This window comes from Dermacentor albipictus, chromosome 6 (genome assembly GCF_038994185.2).
Source record: "Dermacentor albipictus isolate Rhodes 1998 colony chromosome 6, USDA_Dalb.pri_finalv2, whole genome shotgun sequence".
NCBI classification, from domain to species: Eukaryota; Metazoa; Arthropoda; class Arachnida; order Ixodida; family Ixodidae; genus Dermacentor; species Dermacentor albipictus.
This window is the reverse complement of record NC_091826.1, coordinates 125314349-125335372: the sequence shown is the minus strand read 5'-3', so window position 1 is coordinate 125335372 and position 21024 is coordinate 125314349. Positions and strand designations below refer to the sequence as shown.

General features: G+C 48.3%; 1 protein-coding gene across 4 annotated transcripts in view; it reads left to right on the top strand.

Moving 5' to 3' along the window:
* The first annotated feature begins 8329 nt into the window (after positions 1–8329).
* LOC135899413 (dermonecrotic toxin SPH-like) overlaps positions 8330–21024 on the top strand; it is a 95331-nt gene continuing 82636 nt past the window's right edge. For 3 of the 4 annotated variants that reach the window (XM_065428657.2, XM_065428659.2, XM_065428658.2), the window contains exon 1: positions 8330–8469. The gene's annotated coding sequence lies outside the window, so the exon portion shown is untranslated. The remainder of the gene's footprint in view (positions 8470–21024) is intronic. The other variant, XM_065428654.2, reaches the window with a different exon arrangement.

Genomic DNA, 21024 nt, shown 5'->3' with positions numbered 1-21024 from the left:
GTCTGGTGCCGCGTCCGCGGCTACCGCTCTTACGGCGTTCGCATGGTTGAAGAATAGAGTGCCGTAGAACTGCCAAAGATCGGCCCACCTGGATAATAATGATGTTCACGGGTTCCTGGTAACTTCACGGATGTAGTCCAACCGGTTTCCGGCGGTGCAGAACAAATTTTTGGCGGCAGGACATCGATTCGATGGAGCTGACGTGAAATGCGTCCACTCTGCTTGACAGCTCGCAGCGCCCCCACGTTGCGGTAGATAAATGTTCCATGTGAACAGAGCGATGAATTTGCCGAAGGCGCTTTGCACGCCCGTTTAGAACATGGACCTCGGAAGAGCGGGTCGCTTTCCGCTATTGGTTCATGGTGTAGAAAACACTCCAAGGCAGCTATGGCCCCGGCAGGGGCAGCCGCGTTGGAACTGCTTCAGAGCTGTAGAGCCGCTCAGAGCGACAAGAAGTCCTGGGAAAATGCGGTCAGTGGGAAAGGGCGAGAAAGCCGCTTCCCATATGACTCCCAGCGAAAGCTGCCCGCGCAAAGGCGGTCGGTGAAGGTCGCGTCGTCTCGGTGGTTGCGGAGCGTGCCGACGACACGTCCGTTCACTTCGGCCGACTGATTGGAACTTTCCAATGAGAGTTCCAATCAGTAAAAAAAAAAGAGATGGAGCCACGAAGAACTTCACTCATTGGGATTTGCTTCGAGACTGGTTTATATTGCAGTAACGGACTAGACTGGGGAAAGGAAAGTGGAAAAAGAGAAGTAAATATAGCTCATCAAATCGGCACCAGACGTGCCGCGGAGATGGTGCAGAGGTCATGGTGGGGTCGACGACACGGGGGCACGGATGGTTCTGTTAAGCGTCCTCCGCGGCTATCACTGAGAGCGCCGGTGACATACACCGCCCCCCTCTCTTCTTTGTAGCAGCGTCTTAGTGGTGTGATGTGTGACGCGCTCGCCTCGAAGGTCTCAGCATTGTTCCCCGCATTGAGCCCCGTCTCATTCCCAGCCGCCAGTATCCATAAAGGCTGCCTATTCGTTGAACTCAAGCGGGCACACGGCTAGAACGGGTCGCTGCTGCATCGTTTGGCTAGGAAGGACTTTACAAGCGAGTACTCGGCCGTCTCTTTCTGGAAAGGTTTTCAAAACAAAGTACATGTTCCACATCTTGCGAGGGGCCCGATGGTCTCCCTCACTGATGCCTCTTCATCTATCTGGCTTTGTGACAGGCGCTGAGCGAAGCAACAGGAAGTATTCGCGTCTACACCATCGCCAGGATGAGCCCAATATGCCGGCGCGTCTGTTCCATCTTTGGGTTTGTGTCTTTGGGCTGAGGTAAAGGACGTAAGCTCCCTTGCATCCAATGAGACAAAACTAAAGGGACGAAAATTCCCACAGCTTCGGTCTGCGTTAGAACAGTGGAGAGGTGATCATAATCAAGGCACTCGTTTCGAGCACTTTTCAAACGGTTCTCAGCATTCTTTCTCAATAGGCACCGCACCGCGCCGCTCTCTCGACAATAACTTTTCTACTAACACGATGTACACTTAAGAAAGACTGGACCTCGCTTCTATTATGGAGTGAAACATTTCGTTGAAATCTTTTGATGCCTGTTTGACTTTCAGCGCATTGTAGGACAGGACAGTGTTATAGAATCTACTCGTAGGGACAAATATTTTTAATGCTATCAGAAATTACTTCGAAGAGATCTCTGACAAGCTCTCGGTCTACGACTCGTGTTGTCGCACAAGTGAACAAGCAATATAAGCTTTGCTTTCGGACCCACTTATGTTTTAGAATATGGGTCCCTCAAAATTCAAACGGGTAATTTCGAATGCATCAACCTGGGTGACTCTGTAGGTAAGAAGCGAGACAGTCAACTCTGTGGCGCGACAACTCTGCTCCTTACACGCACGACAACGTGAAATGACCAATTTGATTGCCTGGCTGCCTCGAATAATGCCAACAGCTTTCTTCAAGTTAGGATAACGTGTCCCATACTCCGGTGTGCAGTAGGCGTCTGTGCTCCCAAGAAATAAGCAAGCGTGTGGACGGATGAGAAGATGATAAAGTTATACCTTGCTTAGCGCTTTCTCCTGTACTGTACTAAAGCCACTCGTCAACTCTCAATATAGCATCAGTGTCCAAGAACGTGTTCACGTCTTTCAGTGAAAGCTTTCCAACCGCTTTAGAGGAGTTAGCGCAGACGACCGTCAGTTTGATTGTTTTTCTTTTCGGCCACAAGATAAGGCATCTAAGAAATGGGTCCCAGTGGGGACTCACAGAGTCCATTTGCTTCCACTGTGTGTCTGGCTTGCAGGGAGCTCCGAATTTCCTGATCGTAGTGCAAAACTGTCTCTGCATTTCGCATCAGTTTCGTGGTGAATGAGCGAAATCTGTGCGATGCCCTACCCTCTTGCTGTCCGCGATGTACGACGCGTTCTCCCTCCTGGGAGAGTGACCTCGTATCTACTGTTCTCTTGGAAGATGGTTTCTTCAAGTTCCCGATACACGTTGGCCTATTTGAGGGTCAGCTCTGCATAGTCGACAATCCCAGTAAGCTATATCTCACAGAATAACATCGGTTGATCAGAAAATTCACGAGAATTTGTGGTCACGTCCACCCGCATCACTCCGGGGCTCGTTAAATAGGTTGCGGTGGACGATGTAGGCTCCGTGCCTTGCTATATCCACCCAAGCCAGTGTTCATGGTCACGAGCTTCTCACTGAGGCGCTTTACATTTCCTGTTGTTGTATCATAATAATAATCAGCACCAATAAGCAGCTCCACTTCAACACCAGCATGGTGGCCGTGCGGTAACATGTCAGCAAGCTGGACGTCTTGTTCGTGAGTGATGCTGGCCTTCGAATCGTCAGGTGGTTGCAGAATGTCTCCGCAGATCTCGGGATCCTCTAGTGCTTCAATGCGGACCTTCGTGTCGTAGCGCCAGTTTTGAATTTAGGATTCCACGTCATGACATCTTTCTTAAGAGGACCTCTGGCTTCTGAAGGTTGAAATATTGACATTCTCCCCTCTGGTGACGCGAGGATTGAAGCGCCAGAAACTTCCTGCCGTGTTAATGGCCTCTGGCTGCCACCGTCGACCAGAATTCTCACCACAGCTATCTTTGGTCGGCCTTCTGCTTGCACTCGTGCCGTATGTAGAAGCACACCAGCAGTTCCTCGCGTTTCTCCCACCTGAAGTGGCAATTGCACTGTTACCTCTGCTGGTGCTGCATCTTCCCCTGAGGGAGGTTGTGTCGACCTTTGATTTAGTCCACAGACGCCTCTTGCCAATCGCTCTGTTGTCCAGATCATTTGAAGCACTTCGGTCACTTTGAACGTCACTCTGCGACGTTGAGGACATTTTTTGTGCACTTGTAACAGCGCATTTCCTTTCACATCACTTCCTCCTTCCTGTATGTGGGTACGCGTGTGAGGTACTTTATTGCAAGATGTCCATCTGCATCAGAAAACGTGCATTGGGACTCGGTGCCGGTTACTGTCAGAACAGACGCTGATGTGTTCTAAGGCCGAATGCCCCCTTTCGATCGGTCCTTTTGATTTGATAGTGTCGTTGCACACCTGTTGTACTGCGCTCTGGGCTCCCTCTTTGCACTCAGCCTCACTTCTCATGAAATCGAGGAAACCGAGAAACTCGTCTTCGGGTGTGTCAAGAGATGCGGCCTGTCTTCGGAAGTATTTCAAGCTAAGCCCACTATCCTTTTATGACGGACTGTGAGAATCCGAGCACCGTGTGTGCACGACGACACTCCCCCAGAGCTTCTGACTTCGAACTCGGGACTAGATTTCATCATAGAGGGGCCTCAAGTTTTCGATGTCATGCAGATTGTGTACTGGACGGACATCAAGCTATCGGGACGTGTGCTGTTCTATTATAATGTCCTATTTTCCAAATATGTCACTGAGCGTCTACACCGCGATATTGTAGTTTCGATCGCTGATCGGTAACCCTTCTGTGGCAGCGGTCCCCACTGAATTCTGCGTTTTCTAATTTACGTAATGGGATTGTTGCTGATCGTGGTTGGAATGCTGCGGGTAGGATGGAGCCAAGAGAATGTACTTCATGCTCTGACATGTTGCCTGTCACTGACGGAGTGGCTGACCTGTTCTCTCTAGCTGCTTGACTTCTGAAAGCTCTCTTGATATTTGTTTTCGGGAAGCAGATCATCTTGGTGTATGCAGCGCTGGGTACGGTTTCTGTATCAAGTTCTTGAAGATCTATCTGCTTTTTGATGCTCTCGTTCACCACTTTCAGCTTGTCGGCTTGTTCCGAGAAGAAGGTCAAGTTGTTTCTCAAGCTCACCGACTTGGACGAATGGTGATTAGAGTTAGCTGCTGTCCGGATGCAATTGTTGTGTCGATTGCTTGTCGCAGGGTGGCCTGCTTCTTTGGCAGTCGTTCCATGGCACTTTCGATGCCAGCAGGCTAAGTAAACCCGGGTTTCGGCATCAAAAATTTGAAAGAATACTGGCGCCTTTTGCTGACTAATTACTGTCACTCTTGGACTACTGCTAGCTTCACGCTGCGCGTTAACTAAGCAGAAGCCCAAAGGAGAAAACTTCACTCTTCCGGATTTGCGTCGAGACTGGTTTATTGTGCAGTAACCAACTAGAGTGTGGAAATGACTGTGGGATGCAAGAAGTAGAAATAACACAAAAACTGCGTGCCCTTCCACTCTCACTGCGACCGCATGGCACATTCCCCCTCTCGGCTCCTTAGTAGCGTCTTCGCGGTGTAAATGCCTCTCTCGCACTCTTCGAAGGTCTCAACAGTGCGAGACCATCCTATCGCACTGTACGGGTGCGCATATTCGACGATTTGCCCGGTTACCCTCACGCCAAAGTAAACACTTGTGAACAGAAACAGGGCATTTAACTTTCACTCATACAGCTGCCGCCAACTGTGTCTCATTGCCACTGAGCAATACGCATGTAGGACAACCATCACTTTAGTGGTTGCTGTGTCCACACGAAATGGTCTTATCATTCTTGGCATCATAAATTGCTTTTTCTTGGCATCACAATTTGTCTTGGCATCATAAATTCCTTTTAAATAGGTGCTATAGAACGGGGTACACATAGACTTCGTCCACGCTTATATCTATGGTTTTATCGCGCCTAATACCTTGTAGCAGTAGCAGCATTGGCGTCGCATCAGAATTACGCAGACGCTCGCGCTTACACGAGGCAGGTGCAGCTGGCACGCGCCAGCATGGGCTAGCCTTCGAGGATGCTAAAAAAATTATACGCTAATACATTGGTCGTGTCGGTTTTATCTCTCTCTCGGAAGGCCGATAGAGAGAGAGAGAGAGAGAGCGCAACCCGACACTACCGATCTCTTAGTGTAGCCCATTTTTTTTAGATCCTTGAAAGACAGGCTGCGCCAGCGTGTGTCAGTGGAACCTGTCTCGTGTAGATGCGAGCGCCTTAGTAATTGTGATGCGACGCCGATACTGCTGCTACTATTAAGTTCAACAGCAATGGTGGTCATCCTAGCAAAATCTGTCGAAATAAAACTGCAATACGGCTCCCATAACCTGGGCTAAGACTTCTGAATTGGTGCTCCTTCGTGTGGTTCTTGCTTTCAATAATGATGAACCTATATATGGTCCTGCTTTCGTCAATTTAATGCAGGTTTCTGGAGCATACTCAATGCTTTACATCAGGCAGCCCGTCACTGGCAACAGACAAGGTATTCACTACGCAGCTGTCAAAGTGCATGACATAATATCATAATGGTGTCCACGTCACTGTGGTCACAATGGAGACGACCTAGCATACGCACCATCCGACCTGCCTACGATCAACATTGCATGTAGAAATACATTGACAGCTGTTCAAATCGTTCATCACACAAACCAGTGTACTGTTTTGCTCTATCATGAATGTTCAGTTTATCTGCTCTTTGTTCTGAGAAACATTTGTACTCAATACCGCTTTACCTTAAACAATTCCGTGCCCATAAAATGCGTGTGCCGGAGAGAACGTATTGTTCTCAAAGTAAGAAAACAAGATAACAACCCTGACTTGGCAGACGATGTCTAACGCTTACACAGTCCCCGACACGACGAAATAAGACCTTAATCCCCTCATTTCTAGTCTTCTCTAGTGCGAGAGCGGTGAGAGATACGTCATTTCCAAAGCACACTTTGATGAGTGGACAGAGTAACACAAAACTACTATAGTGTCGCATCGAGAAACACAAGCGACCTTCTAACGCCTACTTACAAGTGACCACATAAAGAAAAAAGACAACTTTGATGCCTTTACAAATGGCAGAAACCAAGTTGGGCGGCCACGACTCACAAGACAGACGAGCCGATAGGTAGAGATGGGAGCGGGAAGCGGAGCCCGTCCGTCATACGGAAATATTTGTATAATATCCTGCCTTTTAAACGTGGCGAATGACTGTACTAACGTCTGCCTCATCCACCACAGGCCAAATGTTTTCATTTTTCTCAGTCAGCAGCTAGCCGAATTACCTGGTGGCAATGTATCTGTTACACTTGGTGTTAATCACAGGAAGTATTCTGGGTGAACTACTTTCTGCGATACTATAGCCTTCTAGTGACGCAGAGCTCAACCAGACAATCAGCGTTTGCCTGATGGCCGAGGCAATAGCATCCCTGAAACTGTTGGTGCCAAAATACGTCTCTAATTAGTAACAAGTGCCTTGGAGAGAGCCTAAAGGCCACACGGTTTGTTCGATGAATTGTTCAAATTGGCTATATAAGGCGCGCTCTATGGCACACCTCACTGAAAATGAAATCATAACTTACAAAACATTCGTTCATTTTATTATGGAGTATGGGTCCATTGTTTAGTACCCATATACGCAAGAAAATGTTCAAAAACTATGAGCTGTATAAGAAAAAGCCGCGAGATTTATACACAACTCCTATAGTAGGCATGTATCCGTGAGCTCCTTGTTCATGAAAAATATATGAAATCACCCGCTATAACGAAGGCAACGAGATAGATGATACATCTTTAAATACTTCTAAAATAGATGCATTTATTTCTCATAACCATCATCATCACCATCATTATCATTATAGTAATAATCATGATCAGCCCATTTTATGTCCACTGCAGGAAGAAGGCCTCTCCCTGCGATCTCCAATTACCCTTGCCATTCGCCGACCGATTCCAACTAGCGCACGCGAATTTCCTAATTTCATTGCTGCACCTAGTCTTCTGCCGCCTCGAATGCGTTTCCCTTGTCTTGGTGCCCATTCTGTAACCCTAATCGTCCAATGGTTATCTAACCTGCGCATTACTTGACCTGCCCAGCTCTGGTTTTTTTCTCCTAATGTCAATTATAATATCGGCTTTACCCGTTTGCTCTCTGATCCAAACCGCTATCTTTCTGTCTCCTAAAGTAAGGCCTAGCATTGTTCGTTCCATCGCTTTTTGCGCGGTCCTTGTTCTCAAGCTTCTTTGTCAGTCTCCAAGTCTCTGCCCCACATGTCAGCACTGGTAAAGTGCACTGATTCTACACCTTCCTTTTCAATGATAGTGGTAAGCTTCCAGTCAGGAGCTGACAATGTGTGATGTCAGCTTAATAATAAATTAGGTATAAATAAAAACGGATACATAGAGCCAGTCAGTAGACGGTCCACATGATCCACACGGTGTTTAATATAAAATGAGATATTTGCTGGCGAACTGACGCATTCGATATCCCTTATTTTCGAAAGACGTCCGAGAACGGAATAGGTTTTCAGTTCGCCTAGCTTGAGCACTGCCCAACGCCAGATTCCTTCCCATAGGTGCCTAAAGTGCAATTATAGACGAAGAACGTTTGTATAATAATTTATTGTTGCATGCGCCATTCAGCTAGCTTTTGCTGTCAGTTGCTGTCTCTTTCTTTCATGTTGCTCCGTCTGAAGCTACATTTTTTTCCTTTGTTAATTAGTCACGCGATGCCGTGCTCTTAAAAAAATGTTCTTGGTGTTTTCGAAGGAAATGTGAAATAGCAATTTCGGTGCCCTCCCCGCTTACTTTCTAAGATAGGCTAGATTAACGATACAAATAAATAAATCAGGAGGTCACTGGCCTTGTGGTGTCAGAAACATGTTTCCTAATGGGCCGCAACGAATGGCCATACCAAGGGCGTCGCTTCGTCGACCGGCACGTCCGGATACTTGACGCTAGGCCCTGCGCGACTGGTTTCCCGCAGTAGTGCAATGCATTTCGCCGACCTCAGCGCAATAGATAAAAAAGACCAACCGCTTCATCCCGCCTTCTCTGGTCACCACGCAGAAACAAGAAAGTAAGCCAACTAAAGGGCACGAAGCCCCATCGTGAGCGTGCTTTGCCTTTGAGCAGGCGCCATCTGCACAATGTGTGGCGCTGTTGCGACTAACATGTTTGACAAGGTGACACCTGAGTGTGTTTTGTGTCTTCGGCGGCAGCAGCACTGCAAGGTCTGAGCTACGGTATCCGCTGAAGTAGGTGTTCTTTTTGCTTGCGCCGTTTTTGCAATATGTCGAAATAATTCTGCGAGATAGACGGGTATGATAGGTGGTTGATGCATGGTAGGCACCGCGTTGAGAAATGAAGAGCCGATGGAGGCCAGAGCCAGGATAATGTAACAATTCTGTTTATGTGTAATTGTTTTTCACGCTTCGTTAGTTGTCAGGCCCATGTTCCGCGTAAGTTATCGCCGAGAACGGCCGGCCACGAACGGTGGGGAAAAGAGTGGCGCAGATTCGAGCGAAAATAATCACTACGCTACATTGTACGAGTCAGCTACAATATTCGCCGACGGAAGCGCAGCAATGTCATCCTGCACCTTAGTTTATTCTTAATGCACTTAGGCCACTCTTGAGCAACACCACTTCGAGGCGCGTCGTGATGGTTTCCGCTCGTAGTGTGCGCACTTGAAGGCGTGCTTGAAGGCAAACAATGGGCGTTTTTCTGGCTTGTTGGTCGTGAGTGCCAACACATTGGGATCGTAACCCGGGCTGTTTCGCCGACGTTGTTTCTTCGAGTAAAAACTAGATGTGCGAAGGTAATATATTGGACAGTTTTAGTACTGCACCATGACGACACGTAGGCACCTCGCAAGCTCTCCGCGGAGCGTGGGAGCGCTTGTCAAGACAGGGCCTTCGGTACTTGGGAATGCCCACGTGGGTAATCCTGCTGCATGGTTCCAAAGATAAAAGTAAACACGCTTGCTGTCTACAGTGGGGCCACATTTGTCCAAAGGCGCTAGCCGGATCTCTGGCGACATTACGGCACCGTAGCCGCCATTTTGCATAAAGGCAGAGTGTCACGCTGTCCGGAACAAACGAACTACAAGAGCAACACGAGAGATCCCACACGTACGCGCGCAACGCCATTGTGTGGACAGCGTGCACAGTTCTACATCTTTTTATTGTCACGTTAGAGCGACTGTGCGCTGGTAGGCAGGCCGGGAGGTATGCCCTACAACAGCGCCGAGGATTTTACAGCTTTGTTGGCGAACTTTCGCCATCGACGAAGGTAAAGCAGCACAACTCGGTGACGGTAACAACAGCTAGCGTGATCAGGGGTCATCGAATCGTATGGGGCTGTTTGCGTCCGCCCGCTTTGATATCGATTCTTCAAGATGCACACGTGTAGACGAAGCTAACTCTAGGACGTACGGTACTAAGCTACGGACGTATGGCAACAGAAACGTAAACGGGATAGCAGTGCCACGTACAGGAATGGAATCAAACTGGCGTGGCTATATAAAGAAAGAGCTTAATAAATACGTGCTAATATAATGGCGAGCTATTCATCAATGCATCCGGTCAGTGTGAAATGCGCGACTTTAATAGGACAGAATAACAGTGCTAGTGTATTCTAGTGCGTCATTGCCATCTAGATCCAAGTGCAAGGTCGAAATGACCAGTATAAGTGCTTTATCAGGAGCACTGAATTCGCCGGCCAGCATTGAAAATTGCATTGGCCCTATAGCGATTTCACACCTTTTCTTCAACAGAGCTAACAACTTACTCAATGTTCACTGCTTTTAGAATCAATTATGTGGCTTCATATCTGATTTTAGCTCTTCAGAGTTTTGATTATTTACTGAAAATCGTATTCCTGATCACCGGCAGCAGTGCGCAGACATGTATGTCCGCGATTTTGTTTATCGTAGTTGAATATCCCAATTTTGTTTTGCTAACGAGGTTGTAACGTTGACACGCTATACCTGGAAGAGAAAAATGCCTTGTTTCTACGAGGGACATTCTGACAGCTAGTTTTGACATTTATTTTTATACGGAAACATTATTGCAAAAAAATGCACCCTGGCATCATGAACTGTCCATCTTGCGCTATTTTTTCACATAGTCGGCACGGACATCGAGACATTCGTCGCAGCGTGCAATCATTTTGAAGAAACCACTGAGGTAAAACGCTGTACCCTGCGATGCAAGCCCTGAGACATGACTTCTTTATCATACACGATCTGTAGGCATTCATGGGGATTGACAGAATAGTCCCACGTGCCCATTCCTACCGGATAAAAATCCGGACTTCTATTATCAACCATGTTGTTAGCACACCTTTGGATGCCATCGTGATTTGCACTTGAATAATCTCGGGCACCCGCCGCTATACTTTCTTCGGCGCTCTCCGCATGCGCCATTCCTCTTACGCTGATGCTCCTTCCGTCGTTGAATCAGCAACGGGTGTGGATTCTTATGGCGATTGTTTGTTTCGCCTGGTGTACCAGCCGCTCTTTCAAAAAAATGACGAAACTTACCTTTGGAACGTCCCTTGTAAGAAACCTAAAAGAAAGCGCAGGTTCAGCGTAAACAGGTACGATGCCCTGCGTCAGAAACTTCGTCAGCCCGCAATCACAAGGGCGAGCGTCATGGAAACGCTGGCTTCTTGCTCTATTACTTGAAACCAAGCGAACGAAAGAAGCTACTATGACTACCAGGAACCCTTTTGCAATGTAAGGGTGGGTAAGTGATGTGGGAAATTAGGCCCCTGCTGCAATCGTTCTTAACTAGGCAATTAAAAGCAACTTCAAGAAAACAAAGTTTTTCGCTCTCAATAAGAACGTCCTATATAATAACAAACTTATCCCTGCATGGTTTTGCTACTTTGTTGAAAATGTCATTTACCGCTATTAAACTATGACAATTATTAACCCTAGAAGACACTCCTTAATTAAACCAATATTTCAATCTTATAAGGCCGCATTGAAGAACCTGCAAGACACAAACCGCAGCAACAACATCGGAGACTTTATCTCTAACCGAACAGAAACCGTAGGGCTTGGAAGACTTAACAATGGCCATTTCGAGGTCTTCCCAAAGGTTACTCCATAGTGTTAAGTTATGTCTTCATTACTTGTCAAAATTGCAATGATGAAGGTATGTGCAGATGGTGCGATATCACGGGACTGGATTCTGCCGATTAGGAGCCCGATATTACTCATCATCATCATCAGCCTCGTTACGCCCACTGCAGGACAAAGGCCTCTCCCATACATCTCTAACAACCCCGGTCATGTACTAATTGTGGCCGTGTCGCGCCTGCAAATTTCTTAATCTCATCCGCCCACCTAACTTTCTGCCGCCCCCTGCTACGTTTCCCTTCCCTTGGAATCCAGTCCATAACCCTTAATGACTATCGGCTATCCTCCCTCCTCATTGCATGTCCTGCCCAAGTCCATTTCGTTTTCTTGATTTCAACTAAAGTGTCATTACCTCGCGTTTGTTCCCTCACCCAATCTGCTCTTTTCTTATCCCTTAAGGCTACACCCATCACTCTTCCTTACATAGCTCGTTGCGTCGTCCTCAATTTAAGTAGAACCCTTTTCGTAAGCCTCCAGGTTTCTGCCCCGTAGGTGAGTACTGGTAAGACACAGCTATTACACAATTTTCTCTTGAAGGATAATGGCAACCTGCTGTTCATGATCTGAGAATGCTTGTCAAACGCATCCCAGCCCATTCTTATTCTTCTGATTATTTCCGTCTGATGATCCGGATCCCCCGAAACTACCTGCCCTAAGTAAATGTATTCCCTTACCACTTCCAATGCCTCGCTACCTATCGTAAACTGCTGTTCTCTTCCAAGACTGTTAAACATTACTTTAGCTTTCTGCTGATTATTTTTAGACCCACTCATCTGCTTTGGCTCTCCAGGTCAGTGAGCATGCATTGCAATTGGTCCCCTCAGTTACTAGCAAGGCAATATCATCAGTGAATCGCAAGTCACTAAAGTATTCTCCATTACCTTTTATCCCCAATTCTTCCAAATCCAGGTCTCTGAATACGTCCTGTATTACTACGATATTACTACCTAGGTCAAAGCAGGCTCCATGGGGCAACAAGAACGCGCCTTCTAGGAAGGCCTCAATCGCACGCAGGCGTAACTCAAAGCATGCGGCCTCTCCTGTGTGACTGAAGAATCAGAACCACTTGTACTACGGAGAAGGAGAGGTCGGCCTTCAACGAGATCCTCAACTCCCGGCGCTAAAGTGGAGCTTAATGGTAGAATAATTGTATCATTTGATACTGTGCACGTACGGAGGATAATTTTCCAAATAAAAGGGGTGGGCTCGGCCACCCTGCAGAAGATTCAAAGTACCATTACGCTACTCGCACATGTGTTCGAACGAATGGCGAGCAAATCACACGGGCTCAAGGAAGGAGACGCCCTAAAACCAATTCATAGATTAGCCACCTGCCGCATGATTGCTTATTTGGGAATCCAGAACGCCAATAAAAGGAGTTGTACATTCTTATCAGGCATTATGAGGCATTGCGGAATCGGGGTGTAGACGAGCCGTATCTAAAAATACTGAAAGATATCTATAGCAGCTCCACAGCCACCGTAGTCCTCCATAAGGCAAGCAACAAAATCCCAATAAAGAAAGGCGTCAGGCAGGGAGATACGATCGCTGCAGTGCTATTCACAGCGTGTTTACTGGAGGTATTCAGAGAGCTGGATTGGGGAGAATTGGGGATAAGAGAGAGAGAGAGAGATAAAACTTTATTGTGTCCTTGATGGGGTTAAGGGGTGGCGGGGGCCGGGAGGCTAACCCCCAATCCCCCCCTTCCTCAGACGGCGGCCAGTTCTTGCTTCCTGGCGGCGTCTTCGGCCATCCGGACGGCCCAGAGCTGCTCCTCTGGGTCCAAGCTGAGCAGCAATGTCTCCCACTGCTCGGCCGTACTAATGATGCGTGTGTTAGTGCTGGAGGTGTTGGTGGGTGAGGCTTTGGGGCATTGCCAAATAATATGATTGAGGTTGGCGCGGGCTTTGCACGCTTTGCAGAGTGGTGATTATGCATCGGGGTACATGCGGTTGTAAAGTACGGGGTTCGGAAAAGTTCGTGTCTGAAGGAGTCGCCAAGTGGTGGATTGAGACTTAGTCAGTGTTTTGTGTGCTGGCGGGTAGCATAACCGCTCTCTGCGGTAGTGCAGTAGAATTTCTCTGAACGTGACCATTCGGTCCCGCGCGTGACCGCGATGCAGAACAGAGGGCTGGTCGGGATCGGAAGACGCAGGAGAAGGATGATGCGCCCGGTGTGCGAGAGCTAGGGCGGCATCGTGGGCGGCTTCGTTTCCAGCCAGACCCGAGTGACCAGGGGCCCAGATGATCTGCACGCGGCGTTGCCTTGAGAGAGGAGTGCCAGAGAGAATCTTTTGCGCTTGGGGTGCTATCAGTCCTCTTGCGTAGTTACGAATGGCCGTTTTTGAGTCGCTGATGATGCAGTGTGCATTGGTAGCCGCGTAGGCTAAAGCGATGGCCGTTTCTTCGCCTACTTCGGGTTGCGTGGCGAATATTGATGCGGCCGCGGAGAGGTGGTACTGCGAACCCGCGACTGCGACTACCGCCATGGCGTTTTGGTTGGGGTAGTCTGCTGCGTCCACGTAGGTTACGTCAGCGGCTTGGTCGTAGCGCTTTTGTAGTTGTTTAGCTCTTTCTGCACGTCGCTCCGGATTGTGTTCAGGGTGCATATTGCGAGGTATGGGCGGGATAACTAGCTGATCACGAATGTTTGGAGGGATGGGTACTTTTGGTCCGAATTGGGTGGTGTAGGTTATGCCTAGGGTGCCTAGAATGCGCCTGCCCGTGGTGGAATTGGCAAGTCGTTCGTATTGGCTAATACGGTGCGCTTCAATAAGCTCGTCTATGGTGTTATGAATGCCTAGGGCGTCCAGTTTCTCGTTAGAGGTGGTGATGGGAAGATGTAGGGCTTGTTTATAGGCCCTCTTGATCATGGTATTGAGTTTGGACTTGTCAGTTGCATTGAGGCTAAGGTACGGGGCGACATAGGTGATCCTGCTCAAGGCGTAGGCGGTTACCAGGCGTATAAGGTTGCTTTCCTTCATGCCATGATGTCGATTTCCGATGCGTGCAATGAGGCGAGTGGTTAAGCGAAACATTCCGGTTATACAGCATCACACAGGCATTGATACAGCAGCCCACATTTTTCTGGAGATCATCCCGTCTGCAAGGCGCAAGCAACAGAGCCTCTTCATCCTAAATGTGTACAGCAGCCCCAGAGAACAACATAGGTTTCTACGACTTTTCACCAAAGCAGATCAAGTAGCTAGGGGAGCCCCCCTGCTCATCGTAGGGGACCTAAACGCCCCTGCGGTGGCATGGGGATACCCAATGGACCGCCGAAAGGGAAGACAACTATGGCTTGACGGACAGAATCTAGGTCTTACTCTTGTAACGGATCCAACTTCTCCCACTCGTATGGGAAACAGCGTTAGCAGAGATACTACTCCGGACTTGACATTCGCAAAACGAATTCCACAAGCAGACTGGATCAACACACAAGACAACTTGGGCAGTGACCACTATTTAATCCAAACAACAGTTCGAGCGGGCCCGCGAAAGCCTAAGGGTCGTGAACTCCACATAACGAACTGGGACGCTTTCCGACAGGCCAGAGCCCTCACCTGTTTCTCGGGTACCCAACCCCCTTTCGAAGATTGGGTCGCACCCTTGCTGCAAGACGCGAGCAAAGCCACTAAATTGGTGCCTGAGGAAGCCAATCTGCAGGAGGCAGATAGCAAGTTACTGCATATGTGGGAAGCCCTCGCCAGTCTGCAACGCAGATACAAACGCAACAAGTTCAACCGAACGTTCAGGAAACGTATTAGCACTCTCACCCTTGAAATCGAAGACTACGCACAACAACTTACTCGTCAAAATTGGCACAGCACATGCGACAGCATGGAGCGGCAACCAAACCTGCCCAAAACGTGGAATATCCTCCGTTGCCTCCTGGATCCGGCTAACAGCAAGAACACACAACAGCACAACTTGCAAAAAATTCTTCACACCCATTCTGGCACGGACGCACAAGTTCTTCAAGAATTGATAGACCGATACATAGGACCTCAACCTACTACACCCGCTCCACCATACACAGGCACCGATAACGACCACCTGGACGTGCCCATAGAATCAGCAGAAGTACGTGAAGCCATCCTCGCACTCCGCCCTAACTCAGCCCCGGGACCTGATGGCATTACTAATAAAATGCTTCGCAACCTAGATGAGGATTCTATACTAGCCCTCACAGCTTATTTTAACGAATACTAGGAAACTGGAAACCTCCCCTCACAATGGAAAGAAGCCAAAATTATTATGATTCCCAAACCCGGGAAGCGCCTCCTACTCGAAAACCTCCGCCCTATCTCCCTGACTTCATGTGTCGGAAAAGTCCTCGAGCACGTCATCCTCACACGCTTACACGGACATATGAACGACAACGACCTCTTCCCCAATACCATGATTGGCTTCCGCCCGAAACTTTCTGCTCAAGATATCATGATTCAGCTCAAGCACCAAATTATCGATGGCGACAAAACCTCCAGGCTGGACACCAGAGCCATCTTGGGGCTAGACCTAACCAAGGCCTTCGATAACGTCACGCATAAGGCCATACTGAACCAACTGGCACAACTCCAGGTTGGCCATCGAACCTATAACTACGTAAAGAATTTTCTTACAGGTCGCACGGCCACCATTACCATTGGAGGGTTGCAGTCGCCAATTATTCACTTCGGCAGTAAAGGCACGCCGCAAGGTTCGGTTCTATCCCCTTTTCTGTTTAATCTGGCCTTGCTCGGACTACCGCCTCCATTAGCTAGCATCCCCAACCTCAAAGCATAGCCTCTACGCAGACGATATCACCCTGTGGGTCACCGGGGGCAGCGACGGGGACATCCAAGACACGCTGCAGCAAGCCATCAACGAGGTCGTTGCATACGTAGAACAGCGCGGCCTGGCGTGTTCCCCACAGAAATCGGAGCTCCTTCTGTACAAGCCTAATTGGGGAGGTCGACGTCCAGACCCTCACCCACCCGAGATAGAACTCCACGTGCACCAGCAACGCATACCTACAGTACCTAGCATTCGTATCCTTGGCTTACGCATCCAACAAAACGGCAGAAACACGGAGATACTCAAGCAATTAGATAATCATGTACACCAAACCACTCGCCTCATTGGGGATAAGAGTTCATGGAGAATACCTTAGTACTTGCGATTCGCAGATGATATTGCCTTGCTTAGTAACTCGGGGGACCAACTGTAGTGCATGCTCATTGACTTGGAGAGGCAAAGCCAAAGGGTGGGTCTAAAAATTAATCTGCAGGAAACTAAAGTAATGTTCAACAGTCTCGGAAGAGAACAGCAGTTTACGATAGGTAGCGAGGCATTGGAAGTGGTAAGGGAATACATTTACTTAGGGCAGGTAGTTTCGGCGGATCCGAATCATGAGACTGAAATAATCAGAAGAATAAGAATGGGCTGGGGTGCGTTTGGCAGGCATTCTGAGATCATCAACAACAGGCTGCCATTATCTCTCAAGAGAATAGTTTATAACAGCTGTGTCTTACCAGTACTCACGTACGGGGCAGAAACCTGGAGGCTTACGAAAAGGGTTCTACTTAAATTGAGGACGACGCAACGAGCCATGGAAAGAAGAATGATAGGTGTAACGTTAAGGGATAAGAAAAGAGCAGATTGGGTGAGGGAACAAACGCGAGTTAATGATACCTTAGTTGAAATCAAGAAAAAGAAATGGGCATGGCCAGGACATGTAATGAGGAGGGAAGATAATCGATGGTCATTAAGAGTTACAGAATGGATTCCAAGGGAAAGGAAGCGTAACAGACGGCGGCAGAAAGTTAGGTGGGCGGATGAGATTAAGAAGTTTGCAGAGACAACATGGCCACAATTAATAGATGATAGGGGTAGTTGGAGAAGTATGGGAGAGGCCTTTGCCCTGCAGTGGGCGTAACCAGGCTGATGATGATGATGATGATGATGATGATGATGATGATCCGCCAAGCGCATAAACTTGAGCCAGGCTCCCGGTGAGGTCGCCAACAGAGAATCCGCTTCAGGAGGGTGTTCACACCTGGGAGAAGTTAGCGCCAGCTCCCAGACTCGGTGAAATCGAGCGACTCAAGCTAACGGAACCTGGTCGTGCCACCCTAAGCCGCCTCGTATACACAGACGGGCTGTATATGTTGTAATGGGTGCACTGAACAGTTCCGATGGGAACGTCTCTTCGTAACCGAGGAGGCAGGTGACGCGGAGTAGGAACAGCTGGTAGCTCCAGCGGGTCACACTCGTGCCAAGCACTGGCGATCCAGCTGGCCCACTGGTTGCACAGCAGGCATGGAAGAGACGAGCTGGCTGGTCTTGTTCCTGTGCTCTTCTTCTTCATTACAATTACCCCCGGTGCAAAAGCGGAGCCATCCTGGCGACTTACGACGTGGAGACGAGCGGGTCATAGAATTGTTTCAGGCGGCGCACGTGAACAACATCCCGTCCACGGCGGCGCTTGTCGGATGTCGATGTAAGCGGCTCTATGACATAGTGTACGGGAGAGGTCCGTTCGACGATACGGTATGGTCTATCATACTGCGAGAGAAGTTTTGTCGAAAGTGCAGGCGTGGTAGAAGGCACGGACAGCAAGACAAGTGTGCCGGGAGCGAAGTTCAGATTCGTAGCGTCGCCATCACGATTGGCTTTTTGTCGTTGTTGGTCAGCGGAGGCGAACGTTCGGGCTAATTGACGGCATTCCTCGGCGAATCGGGCGACGGCTGAAACGGGAGCACATTCTGACGCGTCTGGTGTATAAGGCAAAACCGTATCGATGGTATGGGAAGGATCGCGACCGTAGAGAAGAAAGTATGGAGAAAATCCTGTGGTACTTTGTGTAGCCGTAATATATGCGTACGTGACAAGTGGGAGGATGATGTCCCAGTTTGTATGCTCCGATGAAACGTACATGGCGAGCATATCACCAAGGGTGCGATTGAAACGCTCTGTAAGTCCGTTAGTTTGAGGATGGTACGCCGTGGTGGTCCGGTGAACTATGCGGCATTGAGCAAGCAGAGCTTCAACCACCTGCGACAGCAACACACGGCCTGTATCACTCAGCAGCTCCCGAGGTGGGCCATGACGAAGAATGAAACGATGGAGCAGAAAGGATGCAACGTCACTGGCGGTCGCTGCAGGTAGAGCAGCGGTTTCGGCATAGCGTGTAAGGTGATCAACTGCGACAATAATCCATCGTTTTCCAGCGGGTGTTAGTGGTAGCGGCCCGTACAGGTTAATTCCTACATGGTCGAAGGCAGGAGCAGTGCACGGAAGCGGCTGCAATAATCCGTGGGCTGGATGAGGCGGAGATTTGCGGCGTTGGCATTGCGGGCACGAGCGGACAAACTTTTGGACAAAAGTAAACATTCCGCGCCAGTAGTAACGTTGCCGCAGGCGCTCATACGTCTTGAAAACGCCTGCATGTGCACATTGTGGGTCAGTATGGATAGACGCGCACATGTCGGAACGCAAAGTCGTAGAGATAACCAGGAGCCACTTGCGACCATCGGGCCGGTAGTTCCGTCGATACAAGAGTTTATCCCGGACAGCAAGGTGGACAGCCTGGCGACGCAGGGAGCGGGAGATGGGAGATGCAGGCGAGCCAGAAAGGAGATCCAAAAGAGAGGCCACCCAAGGATCCTTGCGCTCTTCTGATGCGAACGTGTCGATGTCGACCGAGGGTACCGCCTTAATGGTGGAGAGGGACGCCGCGTCGGCTGGCAGCGGAGAGCGGGACAGAGCGTCAGCGTCAGTGTGCTTGCGACCTGAGCGGTATATGACGTGTATGTCGTATTCTTGAATGCGCAGAGCCCAGCGGGCAAGGCGTCCAGACGGGTCTTTTAAAGAGGATAACCAACAAAGGGCGTGATGGTCAGTAACCACAATGAAAGACCTGCCGTATAAATAGGGGCGAAACTTCCCGAGTGCCCAAACGATGGCCAGGCATTCTTTTTCTGTGGCGCTGTAATTGCGTTCCGCTTTGGTCAGCGCACGACTGGCGTAAGCAACGACGTACTATCTACATATATATATATATATATATATATCGATAGATAGATATGTGTGTGTGTCTTAAAGTGACAACTACAATAACAGAAAGAGCCTGAAAATTCCTGTGTCAGTAATACTTACTTTTAACAGACATAGACCTATTTATCAATCACACGTGCTGAACCAAGGGGGCCAGAAAACTTATTTGAATTGGCATTTATTTCTGGCAACTATGTAAAATACAAAGATCATAGATGGACAAAAGGCAATGAGTGCCTCACAGAAAACCTGGATCCCACCCAGTAGCAGCAGTATACAGCGCACATAAAAATGCGCATTTGCTACAATTTTAACAGTTAAACAAAGCATTATACTTCATGTTTAAATCTACATCATAAATGTGTAGCCAGTTTACGTAAAATAATTGTCGAGGTTATAGGCAACGAAGTACAATGAACATAAATTACATGCAATATTCAAAAGAAAAAGAGGCAGCACATGTGTGCGACCTTCGCAGAATTACAACCAGATTTCCAGCGAACCTGTCTCTTTCGAACGGTTGCAATAAAAGTTTAAATTTTAAACCTTCCCCACAAGTACTGCTTTGGAGCACTTCTTGCTTCAAATTTTAAAAAAGCCAGTTACTATTCCTCAGCACACACGTTACTTCGCCATAAGATTCACCATGGTGGCCTACCTTCCTCCCTGCCCGCTCCCCCCATCTCAATTTTCGCTACATTTGATATTGGTTGAGTTCACAGTTCTCCCAGGGATGTGGGATAAATTCTCTGTTTGCAAAACACATTCATAAAACTCCGAATCGCTTGCATGCGTAATTGAGGGCAAATGTCATAGGTATAGTCCCCTGTCTATCAAGTTTGCCTACATATTTCCTATACCGCACCCTTGATTTCCGCCAATTATAAACAACATGTGTTGTTTAGTTCACCGAGGACATCACTTCATGAAACCCAGTCGAAACATGTTATGACGCCTAAAAATGGGGAAAGAAATTTCAAAATTTTTTCTATCAGTAATTTTTTTACTCAATATTTGTAACGCTTCTAACTGGACCAGGAACGCAAAACTGTTGTTACACATTGCAGTTACCCAGGTGGCACGTCAGGTTGGGCCAACGTTGGAAACATATTGGCACTTCTTGGCCCAATGACGGCCTAAGATTAACAGCGTGGTTCCAATATTGGCAGTGCCGTTCTGGCTCCTGGCCCAATGTTGGCCTAAGGTTAACAGCGTGGTGTCAATATTGGCTGTGCCATTCTGATAGAGATCCAACGTTGGCCCACATTACACAGTCAGTAAACAATATTGGCTGTGCCATTCTGATAGAGATCCAATGTTGGCCCACTTTACACAGTCAGTAAACAATATTGGCTGTGCCATTCTGATAGAGATCCAATGTTGGCCCACTTTACACAGTCAGTAAACAATATTGGCACTGCCGTTCAACAAGGCGGGAATTATTGGACCGACTTTCGTATGGATTTGCCAATATGGATTACTAGTTGGATTTCTTTGGAGGACATTGACCCGTAATAAGCTAATTTTCCCCTTGTCGGCTTTTAGTGCTCTACGACTTGCTGAGATTGAACAACGTGTTTTGAAAACTAACGCACTGATCACAGGCACACTGCGCAGGAACCAAAAAT